The sequence below is a fragment of the Astatotilapia calliptera genome, chromosome 12 (assembly GCF_900246225.1).
Source record: "Astatotilapia calliptera chromosome 12, fAstCal1.2, whole genome shotgun sequence".
Lineage (NCBI taxonomy): Eukaryota > Metazoa > Chordata > Actinopteri > Cichliformes > Cichlidae > Astatotilapia > Astatotilapia calliptera.
In genome coordinates, this window is record NC_039313.1 from 2,358,861 (window position 1) to 2,374,202 (window position 15,342).

Genomic DNA, 15,342 nt, shown 5'->3' on the forward strand with positions numbered 1-15,342 from the left:
CTAATCGCTCTAATAGGATAATATCCTAATAATATTATTATAATATTATTATGATCAACAGTATCGAACGCTGCACTGAGGTCTAGCAGGACAAGCACAGAGATGAGTCCACTGTCAGAGGCCATAAGAAGATCATTTGTAACCTTCACTAAAGCTGTTTCTGTGCTGTGCTGAGCTCTGGAACCTGACTGAAACTCTTCAAATAAACCTCTGCAGATGATCTGTTAGCTGTTTGACAACTACTCTTTCAAGGATTTTTGATATGAAAGGAAGGTTGGAGATTGGCCTATAATTAGCTAAGACTGCTGGGTCTAGAGATGCTTTTTGAGTAAAGGTTTAACTACAGCCAGCTTGAAGGCCTGTGGTACATAGCCGATTATTAGAGATAGGTTGATCATATTTAAGATCGAAGAATTAATTAATGGCAGGACTTCTTTGAGCAGTTTTGTAGGAATGGGGTCTAAAAGACACGTTGATGGTTTGGAGGAAGTAATTATTGAAGTTAACTCAGAAAGATCAATTGGAGAAAAAGAGTCTAACTTAACATCAATGGTACTAAGAGTAGCTGTAGATAATATTACATCTGTGGGATGATTATTGGTAATTTTTTCTCTAATGATAAAAATTTTATTTGTGAAGAAGTTCATGAAGTCATTACTAGTTAACGTTAAAGGGATGGTTGGCTCAAAAGAGCTCTGACTTTTTGTCAGCCTGGCTACAGTGCTGAAGAGAAACCTGGGGTTGTTCTTATTTTCTTCAATCAGTGATGAATAGTAAGATGTTCTGGCTTTGCGGAGGGCTTTCTTATAAAGCAGCAAACTATTTCTCCAGGCTAAATGATGATCCTCTAGATTTGTGACACGCCATTTCCTCTCCAGATTACGAGTCATCTGCTTTAGGGTACGTGTTTCAGAATTATACCACGGAGTCAGGTACTTCTGATTTGAGGCCTTAGTTTTCACAGGAGCTACAGTATCCAGAGTCGTACGTAGTGAGGAGGTGAAATTATTAACAAGATAATCGACCTCTGTTGGGGTAGCGTTCAGAGGTTCACAGAGCCAGACCAGAGAGAGATCTGCCAGATGTATTAAGATATGATGATGATGGTGATGATAACATCCTCACTTCAGCTGATATGTGATAAGCAGAGATGGGCAGTAACGCGTTACTTGTAACGCGTTACTGTAATCCAATTACTTTTTTCGAGTAACGAGTAAAGTAAGGGATTACTATTGCAAAAACGGTAATTAGATTACCGTTACTTTCCCGTAAGCACGCTGCGTTACTGCGTTACTAAAACCGGGATTTTTTTGCGAGAATGTCTCATGACAATGACGTTAGCAAGTGCGACATTCGTGACAACAGCTGTGTGCAGATCAACAGTGGATCATATATCGAGTGCGGGAGAGAGTATGAGCGTGCAGCGTTTAAAGTGTGGAAGTACTGACCTTACTTTGAGTTTGATTCCATAAAAAGTGACAAAAACATTAGTGTCCGCTGTGCGTGGGAAGAAAACTTCTTTTTACAGCGAAAAAAACCCCTAAACTTCCAACAAGCACCGAGTAGCTACGACGTAATGGGAAACTCACAGAGAAACTCGCGGATTCTTCCACACCGCTGCACACCTGCACCAGGGTAAACCTCCGCCTACCCAACTCCTGCTTTACAGGTGAAAATAGAGCAACAGGACCGCTGAGTCTTTGACTTTATTTATTTTCTGCTGCGTTTTACTTGCATCTATTTGAAAGACTGAGTGTAAACACAAAAAATATTTTATTTTATGTGCTGGAATGTGTAGAAAATAGGTTTAAATATTAAACAAATTTCTTCCAGTCAGAGAATGTTGCATATAATTAAATGTTTGCTTGATGCATAAAGTTAAAAGATTAAAACTAATAAAACAAGTTTTAAAAAGAGACTTTTCCATTTGATTACATTTTGTATGATGGATTATGTAGAAAAAGTAGAATTGGCTGAAAGATCTATCACTTTATCACCTCTTCAGGTTGTAAATCGTGTTTTTAAAAAGTAACTAAGTAATTAATTACTTTTGAAAATAAGTAATGAGTAAAGTAATGGGATTACTTTTTGGGGAAGTAATCAGTAATTAGTTACTGATTACTTTTTTCAAGTAACTTGACCAACACTGGTGATAAGTAAAGTAAATGTCATTATCATGTTCTATTAATTCATTGAACAGCCAATTGTAAAACCTTCTGTTTGAAAAGGTCTGAGCAGAGTTTAGTATCAGGGGCTGATTGTCTGAATGTGAAGGCACCCATGTCTGCGTGTGACAAGAATTTAACCTGTTGGACATTTGAATACAATTGTTTTCCAACAGTGCAGCTGAAACATTAAAAATCACATCACATAAAAAAAAAAGGATTCATTAATCTTGAATTCTACACTTTGGCTTCCATTAGATTATTAATTTTCAGTGTACTCATTCAATCTGGCTGACAGGAAGGCATCGAATCTATCAAAGTTCTTAGTGTCTACGTCACTGTCAACATCAATATATTCCATGAAATCAGTGTTACATTGTAACAAACTATCAAGCAAACAACCTACTTGCTGAGCTCGACTTTGAGCAATGAGATCTTTCACATTGCTGACATGCAGAATTTTTCTTGCAAATCAATTTCTCTTTAAAAGTGTTGCAAGCACTTTGACAGAATCCATGTTGTCACATGTGCGCTGAAAAAAACAATACATGGCTAAATAAGCAAGATCATTTGCATGGTAATGACATACAATGTTGCTGCAAAGTCTTTTTTTTAATGGTAAATGGACTGATTCTTATAGAGCGCTTTTCTACTCTCCCGGAGTACTCAAAGCGCTCTATACAACATGCCTCATTCACCCAATCACACCCACTCATACAAGCACCTCTAAACTCAAGTGCAACTAATAAGCATTCACACATATTCACACACATTTACACACATTCACACTCCAATGAACGCATCGGAGGGCAGGGTTAGTATCTTGCCCAAGGATATTTGGCATGCAGACTGGAGGAGCCAGGAATTGAACCACCTGAGCCACAGCCACCCCATTAAGTGACACTGTCTATTACTTGGTCAAAGGTTCTGCATTTAAAAAAGACTCAATATGTCAGGATGTTGCAACAATAAGTCCTTAAAAACAAAATATACATAAACTTATGTATAGGTCTTAAGAAAGAAGGTTTTTTCAACAGCGATCATAAGGTGTGAAAAGCTTTTTTTTAATTTCTTTCTGTCAGTATGAGGTATATGATATTCATTCATGCATATTAGCTGATAATAAGTAATTACACCAAATATCACAAGACTGCTAACTGTAGTCTATTAAGCCTGATAGCATGTGGCAGAGGGGTAAACTGAAGTTAGTCAGTCTTTATACAATACAACACATAGTTGTGGTGATAACTAAATTTTCTACATTCAGAGATAATGTTTTACATGATATGGCTACGGTTGCATACTGGCACCAGGTTGCTGTGACACTGTGAGCTGCTGGCTCAGCTACAATACTGATTCCAAGAGCCTTGAATGTGCTTCTACTGACTGTCTAACCGCCAGCAGACGCTCTGTATTTCCAGTGGGAACAGTTGTTTCCAGATAACACACTAACCACTGTACTCATCTGTAATGTTAAAGCACAATGGCTCGGCGAAGCCTATATAATGCGTCCCTTAATTCAAAATGATGTGATATAATCATTATTGAATGAAACCGTTTTCCATAACTCTGCAGTGCAAGTGAAGCAACGTAATGTTACTGGAAACATTAATGTTAATGCTAACTACAGCCTGACAAAGAAGGGCAGTGACATCAGAAGTGAGGAACGGGTGATCAGCATTGCAGAGCCCAAAGCCCAAGTGGTGCTGAAGAGAGTGAACACCAGGACACCAGACTTCAACTAGTCCCAGGCAAAGTCCATGGTACCCACATGCTTCAAGAGATCCACCATGGTTCCCACTGCTCAAGAACAACAAGCCCTCATGCCTGAACGTCTACTAGCCAGTTGCACTGACTTTGGTGGTAATAAGGTGTTTGAGAGGCTGCTGAAGAACATCATCTCCTCCTCCATTCGAAGCACCACAGACCTGCTCCGGTTCGCCTACCGACCCGGCAGATCCACAGAGGACACCATCTTCCACATCCTGTACACCAATCTCCACCACGTGGACAAGAAACAGGGTAACTATGTGAGGTTGCTGTTTGTAGATTACAGTTCAGCGTTCAACACAATAGTGCCCAGTAGGTCCGAGCCCCACGAAAAAACCGTACATGCTGGACCTGAAAGCAAAGCTACACACTTTGAGGAGGTTATCACACAGAAATTTACTCTAGGCCCAGCAGCGGCAGCAGAGCCTGTACAACAGAAGGGCTAGACTCACCAGGAGATAATGTGCTTGTATTGCTCTCTTCTTCCAGCTCAAAATTACTCGCCAAGTGGCAAGGACCGTTCATGGTCACACGGCGGGTGGGCGGCGTTGACTATGAGATGGTATGGTCAGACAGGGGAGGAGCCACACAAATATATCACCTCAACCTCCTTAAAGCATGGAGAGAGGCTGGAATCGCATCTCTGGTGAGCCTGGTCAAGGAGAGAGATGAGTTGGGGCCGAAGGTGCCAAATTCCACGATTCCCACCTCCCTCCATTGTGGTAATCATCTCACAAAGGCCCAGAGAGCCAATGTTGCTGTATTGCAACAGCATTTTGCAGATGTGTTCTCCACCTTCCTGGCCGTACTTCGCTCATTGAGCACCATTTTAAAGAATGCAGCCGGGTGTGACGGTGCGTTCATGGCTCTACAGCAGGGGTGGGCAATTCCAGGCCTCGAAGGTCGGTGTCCTGCAGGTTTTAGATGTGTCCTTGATCCAACACAGCTGATTTAAATTGCTAAATTACCTCCTCAACATGTCTTGAAGTTCTCCAGAGGCCTGGTAACAAACTAATCATGTGATTCAGGTGTGTTGAACCAGAGTAATATCTAAAACCTGCAGGACACTGGCCCTCGAGGCCTGGAGTTGCCCACCCCTGCTCTAGAGGCTACCCGAACAGAACAAATAGTTCAGAGGGAATTGGCTGATATTGTGTTCATCAGCTGGGAGCTAACTGACCGGGAGACCCGGTACAGTATGTTAGAGAAGAAGTGCCTGGCCATTCGGTGGGCGGTTGACTCTCTTTGTTATTTCACCCTCTGCTGAGGCCACGCCCCGCTGCAGTGGCACCACTGCAGGAAGGATGCCAACGTCTGGATCACCTGGAGGTATCTGGCTCTACAGCCCCTTAAGTTCAAGGTCCATAGGCCGGGGGCGCAGGTGGTTGTGGCCAATTTCCTCTCCCACTCGTGGGCGGAGGAGTAGGTTCGGGCCGATGGGGCCCCGGCCTCAGTCGGGCAGTGGGGGTCTGTGGCAGGGGTGTGGTCTCTGGAGTGGAGGGGCGGTACAGTGAGCTCTTAGGGCGGCTTTGAGGTGGCAGAAGAGACAGGTGTGTGTGCTGGGACTAATGACTCTTTCTCCGAAGGAGCCGCTTTCAGAGTTACCTATGCTGAAACCAAAGTGAAACTGCTGAACAAGCAAAAATAAATATTCCCAAGCACGTCATTCCTGTGTGTGTCGGGTCCTTTTTTCACATTCAAGTATTTAAACTAGGGAACGTTTAAAAAACATTAACTAAAAATTTACCAAAAAAAGGAAGAAATCAGGAAGGAGGCAAAGAGTTTTTCACAGCACTGTAGGCCTGCTTATTTTCTTTTCAGACAGTGGAATCAAAAAATAATTACTTAGCTTAGATATTCATTGCTTAAAATAACATTGTAATAACAGGAAATATGAATCGCATACAGTTTTACTCCATTTCAGAACAACATTCTTTGTTTTTGGTTTTTCTTGGTTTTATGTTTTTAGGAAAGTGCATAAATCTGTATGAAAATTTTGAGTACAACAAAATCCTGCTCATATTCAATAGGAGAGCAGGTTTCCCCTTTATAAACATTAGCCATACTTTGCAAGTTGTTACCGGACAACCTAACTGTAATGCCTTTATTCACAATCTGCCGTCTCTCCTCCTTTGTCCACTGACCTTAACTGTGTGTCCAATAAAAAGCCTCCAAGGCACCAAATGTATTATGCCTTGCATGTATAATCACATTATATCTGAGCTAGCTTTATTCCTTGAACACCTACATTCACTGAGGTCCAAACTAAGCAACAGTGGGAGAATAAATTGTAATGAATGCCAAAGCTGAGCACTAAGAGGTATTTTGTTCTTCAGGCTCTTAAGGAATATGGATTATGAATGAGGGCGGGATCAGACCTGCTGGGGTTTCAATATGTATGAATCTTTTCATATGCACAGAGCCCAATCCTTTATCTGCCACAGCAGGTGAGGATCAGGCAGCATTTCTGACACCAGTGAAAAGCAGTCATGTGGGTTAGGATTTTTAGCTGTGTGCTCTGCTGAAAAATATGTATTCCACAGACCTGTTTTTATCCAAGAAATCATGTTTTTAGTTATTAAATGATGCAGCATTTTTTTAAGAGAAAGTATAAGTTCTTTTGTGCTATCCCCCAAAAAGGTAATAATTTCATCACAAACTGAAAAATACTATGGACAGTATTCAGTAACATTAATATGAAGAAAGGCAGTTCACAACCATCATAAACATTTAATTCTTGGTTTTTGCAGTCATATCACACAAAATACTTTGCATACCCTAGAGTAGTACTGAAGAAGGTATAAAGAATACACAAGTATAAAGAGTTACTGTAGCTGCTGTGCACCAAAGGATACACCTGGGGGCATAATTAAATAATGAGAAGAGCAATGTTTTTACTTTGTGCAAAAAAGAAGTACATATACAAAATTACCATTGGATGTATGAAACCTGTGCACCAGCCAGCTGCATACTGCCATGCCCTTTTATAGGAAAGTACATTTACCTTCCTCCCAAAACAGCCTGCACAGTTCTTTAGTCGGATTGAACCAAAATGAGCATGCAGCAATCTGCATGTTATGTTATGGCTGCTAATACCAGGTCACTAGTGTTTATTGATAATATGACTGCTGATAGCAGTAGCAGGATGAATTTGATAGGTGCAGGGCTATGCTTTATGCTCAGATTCAGCCAAATGCTGCAAAACTGGAGGACGGTGCCTCAGGGTGCAAATGGACAATGACCGTACTGCAGCAGCACCCCAGTACTTTAGCATTGTTTGTTCTGTTATTTCAGTTTGTTGGCAAGTGATTGCTACACAACATGGCAATATTGTTCAAAGCTTAGCTGGTTTAGGACCTGGAGAACTTGCCATAAAATTGATGTAACCATGAATTTGATGTAAAATGAAATCCTCATTTAAAACCTGTCTAATATTCAGATTTGTTTGATTAACTGAAACATGTATGTGTGACAAATATGCAAAAAATAAAAAAAATAAATCAGAAAGGGGACAAATACTTTATACACTCTATTATAGTTGAAGAATAACATAAGAAAAAAGAATAGAAAGCCAAGCTGATTTGACAAGCTGGCATATAGTGGCCCTTTGAGCCCCAGCTTAATTAAACAAGCTTCTATGCTGGCTTGCCATCCCAGTCAGCCTATCTGTCTGTCCCTTTTTCATATGCTATTTCTAAAGTCTCCTACTCATCTAAAATTAAGCGATGTTTGGAAAATTTGGCACATTTGGACTCTTTCTTTTCCCACAGTTGAATCTGGAAGAATTGTTTTTGCAAATCTTTGCATTTTGCCATCAGCATGTACTTCTTTCTTTCTCTTAGAGATTCAAATGTTTTTTTTCCTTAAGCAAGTAAAACCAGGCATTGCAGTTCCATTCAAGAAGTATTCATGAATTTGTTTAGGTCTGCTTTTTATCATCATGACTATCTTTTCCTAACTTTGCCAGATAGATTTTGGTGCCTTCCCTTAATCAGCCTATAAGCACAGTTACACATCAGGCCTCAAGAACACAGTGTAGACCAACCATAACTGAATCATATGTTTCTCACTACATCTTGGATGTTTGTATATGTTGCTACATTTGCTGAGCAAGCTTGGATACTTTTTGCTGGAGTGCAGTGCATGATCCGGTAAGCATGAGCCCATCCTCTCAAAAACAAGACTTTGTGTCAACATCAGAGGGGGACATAGCGTTAAGAATGGAAACATAGTTAAATAGGAAACAAGGGTTCCAATAGACCTTTTATCACTGAATGAACTTGCAGACCATTTTAGTGTGCAGCTTCTTATGTTTTTTAACTGCCCCTGCAAGACCTCTTTCAAACCTGTTAACTTTTATCGACTGGAAAAAGCATTCATCCTCCAGCTTCACTGTTTATATTATGCTAACATAGCTGTGTTGCTAGCGATCACGTAGCACATCATTATATACCAGCTAGCCAAACTTCAGTAACCCTACAAACGTCACTGCTGTTTAGTTTTCTGTCTTCATTTATGTTGGAAGTGATAGCAGAGCTGTACGTTTGAATTTGTTTCAGAAATCTCTCAGTCAGAACATGCTATATCATGTTTAGATAGAAGCTAGCGAGCTAACTTCCTGCTAACTTCTAACTCCGTTAAATTTCATAAATCCTGTTTTCATGGATGCCTGGATGGTAAACTTAATTGTTACACTTTGTAAAGCAGCAATGCTGATCATTTTATTAAAGATGAAAGAATTTAATCACCTCTGCAACTCATCTGCAGAACAGCTGTTTATTTTTTATTTATATATTGAAGTCAAAGCCTAAATGAATATGACCCTTCTGCACCCACACCCAGCTGCTGACTGCTTTGAGGGGTGTGTTCTACTGAGCAGACTTGCAACAAAAGTTGTGTTTGTCATTAGCATCTGGGTAGACTGTACCTGTACATGTAGCCTTTAGGCAACGCTCAGGGAAGCGAGTTTTAATCTAATTACTGAATTGGTATTGTTAGTGCTTCTTCCAGTTACTGATTGGTGATCTAAAACGTGCGTTTATAAAAGTGTATACAATTTGGAACTTTCCAACAAAACGGTAACCTTAACATGCCCAGTGGAATGCATTACATACTAAGTGAAAAAAAGATCAAAAAAACAAAAAAAAAGCAAAGAAAAAAATGTAATATCTTACATCGCTGATCGTCAAGACCAAATTTTAAAAACTTGCTTTCTGTCTTTAAAGATGAAGATTAAATGATTATGACTGCAATTGTGGCAACTGGGCAACAATGTAGCAATAAACAGCGGTTACTTATGTTGGCCTTAAATTCATTACCTGTAATTTCCAAGTTACTAAACAGTAGGACTGTCATCAGGTGATGTAAAAGGTCTCCAGCTAAAAAATGTGAAACTCTATTTGGCCTTCACAATGAACAAATCTGGCTCCTATAGCTCTATTTAAAATGATAAAAGCTTGACGCAAACAATATACAGCTGGTCATCTTCCTTGGTTTTCCCCGACCTGCTCTAAAAAAGATGAAAATGCGATAGTGTTGTAGTATATGTGTCTGGTTCCAGCCAAAACCATTTGTCATCCTATTTATTGCTGTTTTTTTCTGTCCACTAAATCTGTGTGATATGAGCTGCTGCTTTGTCACCAATGATGTCAATAACTGATTTTGAAATGATTTTTACAGTTTTATCATAATTTCTTTTAATTACTTAAATCTGGGAACAAGAGGACACAATCACAAAGCGAAGACAATAAATTAAAATATATAAGTTCTCTTTCAGCATTTACCTGGATGCTGTGCGTTGGGTGTTTATCCTTCTTGTCCAGTTATATGTTTAAAATGATAGCAGGATTATGTTGTGTGTGAGGAAACATGCCTTTTAGGTTGTGTATACATGCATATCTTCAGTGTGTGTGTGTGTGTGTGTGTGTGTGTGTGTGTGTGTGTGTGTGTGTGTGTGTGTGTGTGTGTGTGTGTGTGTGTGTGTGTGTGTATCTATTCTGGGCTGGGGGATCCTCTCCTGCAGGTCTAATTACTTTAATGAGGGATGTCTCCCTCTCTATCAGCCCTACCCAGGGGTACACATTAACATTCCCCCCACATAGTCATACTCACCAACACTCACAATTAACCACAAATTCATCAGCAGAGTAAATAATCTCTCTTGCGGTGAGAAACTTACTTCTATCTTAAACCCGTGTTTCTGTGAGAAAGCAGCCCCCACCAGTCAGATGATTCAGTCCAGACTTCACTTGATTCCTGGGGTGCTTTAAGTCTGTCTGCCTCACATCCAGTAGACACTTAAAGGTGAGAAGACACCAGGGTGTAACAATTTTTTTCTTTCTTTCTTAACAGATCAGACAATATGCAACAGAGTCATTATTTGGCTATGGTGTATCACTCTCATCCACTCATCCAATTTAGAAACCAAGAAAGTGGCTGACAGTTGGGTATCTAATGATGTTTCTGTTGTCATCCACAACTATTACCCGTGCCATGTGTATTTTTCTGGGTTTTTATGTGTGTCTGTGTATTTAGCTTCAGAGAGCAGCCTAGCGTTTCCAAGAGACGGTGCAGGCACCACTAAGGGCCACAGCTTTATTCATGAGAGAGCTGTAGAAGCTGGGATGGTTAGTTATTCAAACTGATCTGATGAGCAAAGCCCAAGGATGTGAAATAAACACGTTGAAACTTGGATGTTTTCCCACTGCATATCAGCAATCAGTCCAGGTTTTGTCTGCCCTCTTCTGTTCAAAGCTGGGAACAGCAACACTGAGTCCACTTGTGAGGATTCACAATTTAAAAAAATATATGCAGTAACAGTAATTTCCATGCATTTCATACTCACTCACATGTGTGTTTAGCCGAACAGCTTTTCCTGTCTATATGGAACACAACAGATAATTAATGATTAATGATCAATTGTGGCTCAGTTGTATAGATAGACAGATAGATAGATTACTTATTTATTGTTTAAACTACATTGAGAAGCAATATGAAAAACTAAGAAGAAAAACTTCTTACTTCTTCCAGGACTAACATCCCAAGCACTCCAGCAAATGAAAAAGAAAAGAATCGAGGTAATGGCCCGGCTAAAGTCCAGGCCTCAACCTGTCTGCAAACCCCAATGAACTGAAGCAACACTGCAAAGAAGAATGGGACAAAATCCCCCCACAAGATGCAAGAGACCACTAAAGACATACGGGAAGTGATGACTAAATGATCACACCATAGAAGTTAGCACTGTTGCCTCCATTGTCAGTGTCTGGAACTGTAGTGTGACAGTGCATTACTTTTAAGAAAAGTAATGAGTAATGTGCAGTACAGACTGATGATACATAAAAAATTTAAAGTTAAATTTAAAGCCTCGTTTAGATGTGTTGTCTCAAAGTCTAATCCGGCCGTCTTGTAGAGTGTAACCAGTGTTTGCATCTTACTGTAAACCCTCTGTATTTGTATATGAACTTCATTCAAGAAGGTGAGTTAATGATGACACATCTATTTCCTTAAAAGTCTTCCTCACATAGCTTGATGTTGTGAATTTGTATTTCTTAACCAAGAGAGGAAATTCACACTTTGATGATGTTAATGGGTTAAAGACTTCAGGCAGTTATTGACTGCAACAGATTTTCATGCAAGTATTGAAAATAATCCTTATGTCTGAATGTATGTTAATCTGCTCACTTACTTTTGTAGTAGTAGTTGACTATGTACAAAGAAGGCTGTAAGAGAGACTGTTCCACAGGACTGCTGATTCAGAACTTGGAGACAAGGATCACAGATTCAGTCACAGTTGGCTAGCTGTTGCTAAAAACAGAAAGTGAGGTATTTCTTCACATGAAAACATTGTTTGCATATTCTGATGTGGGGATAATCAAGCTAAGAAGAATACCCGAACATATTAAAACCAATGGAGAGGTTTAATTACTAGACACGTTGTTACAGAGTCGCCGATTGAGAAATGGATCAAGTTGAATGTTGTTTTTCTACTATCGTTTCAAAATGATTTGTTCTTTTAGTCTTTTATGAGCTATTTTCATCCAAACATTTTCTTCTACTTGTTCAATTCAGGTTTAGTGGGCGACCCATCCCTGCTGCCATAGGGTCAGGTTACACCCTGGACAAGTTGGCAGTCTGTCGTAGGGTTAACACAACTAGACAACTATGAATCCTTATATTCACACCTAATGGCCGGTTTAGAATAATCAGTTAACCCAACCCCACACATGTCTTTGGACTGTGGGAAGAACTCAGAGAAAACCAGAGAAACACAGACACAGTTGGAACATTGAGGTACAAACAGACTGGATTCAAACTGAACACCTTGCTGTGAGATGACAGTGTTAACTAGGGGTCGACTTCTCAATTCAAATCGATTTTAGTTTAAATAATGTGATATCCATTCATTAAATCCTAAATCGATTTTTAAATATAAATATTTTTTGCCCAAAATGCCAGAATCTCAGGTTAAAGCTCAAAAACCTTTATGAACAACCACCAAACAGCTAAAACAGCAAATGAGAGCAGGTGAACATATTCCGCACAAAGATATAAACACAAAGCACTGATCCGACAGCACGTACGTGGACATCTCACAGATGCTGAAGCTGCAGGTCTCACCTCTCTCTAACCAAAATTCAATGAACGAGCAGCAAAAGAACATGCAAACGACGCTTCATGTTTGATAAATATTATCGTGAATTCCCTCTGAATTGGGCTGTTTGGCTTCTACAACTATAAAATCAAACTTCCTCCAGTCTTTCAGTGTGCTTCGAGACCAGTTTACCATCAAAAGTCTCTGTTTCCAGCATTGTTCGCTTGCTTATTGTGCGTTCATGCTTTTTACTCACCAGTCTACCATTGTGTACAGTGCTGTCACCTGCTGGGTTTTTTTTCAAAAATGTCCTCCGACAAGAAAGCCTCATTTTTGCTGTTCGAAGTTATTTAAGCTTTTACACATTACAAAACGCTCAGCTGTGTCTCTAATCAAACCTCTGTAACTTTGCTTCATTTCAGCAGCATCAGGTAATCTTCAGATGTTGATTCATGGTTTTCTTCAATTTTGGTTCTACTGCAGAATATTTTTAAAGTTATCTGCTATAAAAAGCCAGAACAGGAAAATCTCCTTCATGTTGTTCTGTTTTATCCTCAGTTACTTTGACACAAAGGCATCTGTGATGTTTACACCTCTGATGAAATCGCATAAGTGTCAGCTTTCTTTTTATACACAGACATAAAAATATGGATCTGTACTGATAAATGATTAGAATTATAATATTTCTGTCTAAGTCAAAATGGAATCAGTCATAGGAATCAGCACCTCATATCACACCCAAAATATAAATGACAACAGTGATAATAAAGGTCCTGTTTTTTAACCTGAACATGATTTTTAAACATATGCAACCTAACCTGACCTAAACTTTTCTTCACCAGATGCTCCTGCAGATAACTGTGTCAACCATAAACAAGTAAAATATAAGAATAGTAATATAGTAATCGTTTTTAATGTCCAGCATAGGATGAATAAGCATAACAGATCTTTTCTCATTAACTGACATGGTAAACTAACAAAATAAAGACCAGCAGGTGAGCATATATTTAATTAGCAAGTAAAATCAATTTTGTCTTTTCACACAACAATTTTTCCATAAAAAAATAAATAAAAAAATCATTCCAATAACATTTTACTCCTTCACTTATACACAGACCTACTCGAAGGATTATTTGGGATTAGACAGTTGCTCTGTGTACACCTCAGAGCAGTGGAGGGTCACATGTCAAACCCCACCAGGGACCATATATGGGAATCAGAACACAAGCTATGATCAAAAACTTAGCAAGTAGGGAGAGAAAAACAACTCCCTTTAAACAAGAAGAAACCAAGTATGGGCGTAGAACAGCCTTAGGTTACTTTTTGGATTTTACATGCAATAAAGGAAAAATCATAAGTGAGAAATATCTCTTGCTAGTACCTGTCAGTACTCTTGTATCAGTGGGAGGCTTTTAACTCCTGGGACATCCAGAGAGTAACTGTAACTGTAACACATAGTATCTGCAGTTAAGTGTGTGCACGTCATACCAAGGACCTGGATAAAATGATTTCTTGGCTACTATTACTTGGACAGAGGAAATATTCACAGGGAACAGCTACAGAACCCAGGAGAGTGTGGGGGTTTTACACTGAGAAAACATGGTTTAATTGATCCGAATGTGCTGCTTCAGTAAATTCTTTGTAAATGAAGGTCATTGTTATTTAAGGACATTTCGCCTATTAACAAGACAAATATGACTTATAGGGTCTGATGTATAATGAAACTGAACAGAACTGCACTGGCATTTTAAGCACCGCAGAAGACTGTAGACTACAAGCTACATTTAGTTCTTCACACACATGCACTTAAGTACTTTATCTACCTTGCATTCACACTTATGGTAAATTTAGAACTGACAAGTAACCTAAGAGCCATGTCTCTGGACTGTGGGAGCAGGCTGAAGAAGAACCCCAAAGAAAATCTTTCCTAGATGGGTATCACATGTTCACAAAAACCACTTATACAGAGTTTTACATAATTTCCTTAGAGATTATTAAAGTGTTCTGATTCTGATGATTTATAAAGCACATGATGCCTTTAATGTTACTATGTCCCACACAGGCAGCACAGCACTAGGATGCCAAAGCACACCAGAGACACCCAGGCAGGGGTGTGTGAAACAGGGCTGTACGATGATGAGTGGGTGTGCCCCACTGTAAAATCTAATTAGTTCCCAGAACTTAAAAAAAAATTGTAAAAAGGTGTTAATGTACAAGATGACTATGACTGCTGTTAAAATTGGGGCAGTGGGGGGAGCGACACAAAATGAACCAGGTGAGTTGTAGAAAAAGGCAAATGTGAAGTCATCGAAGAAAAGATCGATGGCTACGTGAGGAAAACTATAACAAAAGAAACTGTTGCAAAGCTTGATTAGTTATGCAAGAAACAGATATAAAAAACCCACGTTGATTAACTGATCAGGGACTGGTTGGGAAAAATAATAAAGACAAGAAGAAAACTAAGGAATAAACAAGACACACACACACACAGTGTTGGGATCCCAGTCAACAGCTGTCCACCCTCTCTTCTGGCTCCTTCCGGCAGGCATGTTTTTGACTCATTAGTCTGACTCCCTTCTGATTCCAGGCAAACACAAAAGAGGACAGAAGAGTAAATCATCACTGTGTGTGCAATGACTCAGCAGGGATAATTAACATTGCACAAAAAATATTAATAATTATTTGACAGCAATACAGCCTCACTGCATTGTTGTCTTTTCTTTACATAAATAAAGATATTTCCACCATAAACTGATGCAGAAAAGGTGCCAAATGTTGATATTTATAATCTCCTAAAACATCTCTACAGCCAGGGCG